We start from the raw sequence: 3127 nt of genomic DNA on the forward strand, positions 1-3127 counted from the left end.
AAAGGAAGCTCAAAAAACACATCAGTTATCATCTACCTTCATTGTCATTCCACAAAAGAAGTGTTGTAGAATTTTAAAAAGAAGGATATGATCTCAAAATGTGACACTCTTTTAAATGGAATAAATTTGGTATTATAAAAAACTCAGCATATGTCCTTATTTTTCTCATCACAGTTGACACAGTCACAAAGTTTGTGAGCTCTGTCTGGTGAAGAATATGCAATTCACTGCAAATATCCTGTGCCTTTTCTTACATTCCATTTGCATATTTCTTTTCTTTTTTCTTTTTTTTAGACAGAGTTTCACTATGTCGCCCTCAGTACAGTGCTATGGCCTCACAGCTCACAGCAACCTCCAACTCTTGGGCTTAAACGATTCTCTTGCCTCAGCCTCCCAAGTAGCTGAGACTACAGGTGCCCACAACAACGCTCAGCTATTTTTTGGTTGCAATTGTCATTGCTGCTTTAGCTGGCCCGGGCCAGGTTCAAACTCGCCAGCCTCTGTGTATGTGGCTGGCACCCTACCCACAGAGCTACGGGCACTGCCCCATTTGCATATTTCTATCTGCATTAATTATGTGTCAGCCTGTACTCTACTTATATATCTCAAGTTTAAATTGCAGCTCTCTTATAATTTATCTTTGACATTCTTCCCCTCCTTTCCTTCCTCATTTTTTCTCCCATAAGAGTCTGTGCTTCTCTAGGGCAGCACCTGTGGCTCAAGGAGTAAGGCGCTGGTCCCATATACTGGAGGTGGTGGGTTCAGACCTGGCTCCGGCCAAAAACTGCAACAACAATAACGATAACAAAGTCTGTGCTTCTCTTTCCCACACAAGTGAGGGGGGTCATGGGAGAGGCACCCCTGGGCAGAATCACCTCTGGCATCCCTTCTGTGTTCCTCTTCTATATTAGAAAAAAGGTTTTTAAATCTATTTTTGCAGTTAAATGTGTGACAGTGCAAGAGAGATCTGCTGTCAGACAGTTGCTAAAAAGCCCTTTCTTAACACAGAAGCAAAAAGAAGAAAATGAGCAGAACGTATGAAATCTCAACAGACTTGTTTCTAAAAAGAACAGACATAATCCTCCTGTTAGGCTCTCCTTGCTTCCTTGGAAACTTCAGCAGGAAATGGACAGAGAGAGAGAGAGAGAGAGAGACCACCGAAGACTGTGGATTACATATTTCTCTGTTTTCTTGGAGGTGCACAGCACAGTTTTATGGGGAAGCCTCCGGATCATGTCTCTTACTTGAGATTTCTCAAAGTAGAATCTGGAAGCCCTGTGAAAATGAGAAAAAATAGTAGGATTGTGAAAAAAATCTGAAAGCTTGGATGATTAACTAGAAACCATGAGTCTGTAAAGAAAAACGTATCTCAGGCAATGGTGGGTTGGGATAGTGGAAAATGAAAAAAAAAGAAAACTTACATATCAAACTGGACTTGGAATCAGAAGATCTGAGTTCGGCCTCGACTCTGCTGCCTTTTCTGTCTTTTGAGCTTCAAGAAAATGAGGAAGTAGGATTAGGAGATCCTTAAGGTACATGTTGGCTTGAAAATTCTATGATTCTTAAAATATTCCCTTATAGATCAATTACATGCTGGAAGGAATTGGCAAGAAAGGCTGAAAATATAATCCCTTTGCCCCACCTAGTAAAATAATGAATCAGCTTTGTTCTAGGACATTCTGGAGAATTACAGGTCATCAGTAAAGAATTTCTTCACCCTTATAAACTACAGTGGCCTTGTACATTAGCACAGGAAAGAAACATTAACTAGTTTGAACAGAGCACAGCAAAATCACAAATGGTTATTGTGTTTCATTTTGCCTCAAAGTTTAGAAAAAGCCGAGCCTAGATTAAAAACCATATCTATTATGAACACTAAAATCATAAGTGAGCCTGCCTTCCAAGACCATGAAATTCCAGGACTTAAAAGAGAGTCTCACTGGCTGTCACCAAATGTCTTCTCTACCTACGATGAGATGCCTGAAATTTCAACTTTCAGTCTTCTGGCTTTGACCCTTAGGATAAGAGATACCAGTGGAGAAATGACAAAATCAGTGGCTCCCTTCTCAACATTTCCAGTAATAAGACTATCTTTTGCTACTATTTGTTCACCTTCTTGGGTTCCGTTTTTCATGGAACCAGTCTATCGAACAAACTATTTATTAATAGCCATCTATTTTCCCAATTTAATAACATTTCCCAGGGACACCTACTTGCCAGTCTGAGCTTCTTTTATGACAGTTCAATTATCCAGTTGATATAATCCCACCTAAAAGCAAAGAAAGCTAGTGTGCTAGCTAACCTGTGAAGTCTTTGAGAGGTTAACAATATAGTCACTGCTATTAGGTCTTTTGAATCATCAAAAAAAGTTTATAGACCTCCTTTCCCACACACTTTGCCTCTGTCATGTCATAACTACCCTCCTGAACCTACTGCACAAATTCTTACGGGTGTCAAGCAGATCAATGAGGGAAGCAAGCTAGAGGTAAAACAATAGGGAGTAGTGGGGACTGCGGCAAACAGAGAACACATCTATGTCTAAAAGAAGGCTGAGAGTTACCATCATGGACAGATCTTCTAGTTCTTTAAGAGAAATCAGAAAACTGAATTTTTACGTGTATTTCCCCTGACCTGAAAATGTTTTGTCTAGGCAAAGAAGAATCTCCTTACCCCAACATATGTCATTCTCTGGAAGGCAGGTTATAACTGAGTGTCGACTTGGGCTTTCATTATCTCATGGAAAGTTTTATAATTTGCACTCATAGCTTTCTGTGCCCCAGAGATCAGGTATGATCATGAGGAACTAAGTAAGAGGACAGTTGGTTATATTGTGCTGAGGACTTTCCCCGCATTATTTGATCCTATAAACAACCGTATGAAGTAGTCAAGATTGTCCCACTTTGAAGATGAGGATGTCTGGGCTCGGAATGCTTACCGAACATAGATAGAGTGACTAAGCCAAGATTCACACCCATGTTGATCCAAACCCTGGAGACTGGAAGAGAAGAGATATCACAGAAGGGGCAAAGGTTAAATAATAAAAACGGGCTCGGCGCCTGTGGCTCAAGTGGCTAAGGCGCCAGCCACATACACCTAAGGTGGCGGGTTCGAATCCCCAGCCCGGGCC

Source organism: Otolemur garnettii, unplaced genomic scaffold (genome assembly GCF_000181295.1).
Source record: "Otolemur garnettii isolate 467f Iridium unplaced genomic scaffold, OtoGar3 scaffold00166, whole genome shotgun sequence".
Taxonomy (NCBI): domain Eukaryota; kingdom Metazoa; phylum Chordata; class Mammalia; order Primates; family Galagidae; genus Otolemur; species Otolemur garnettii.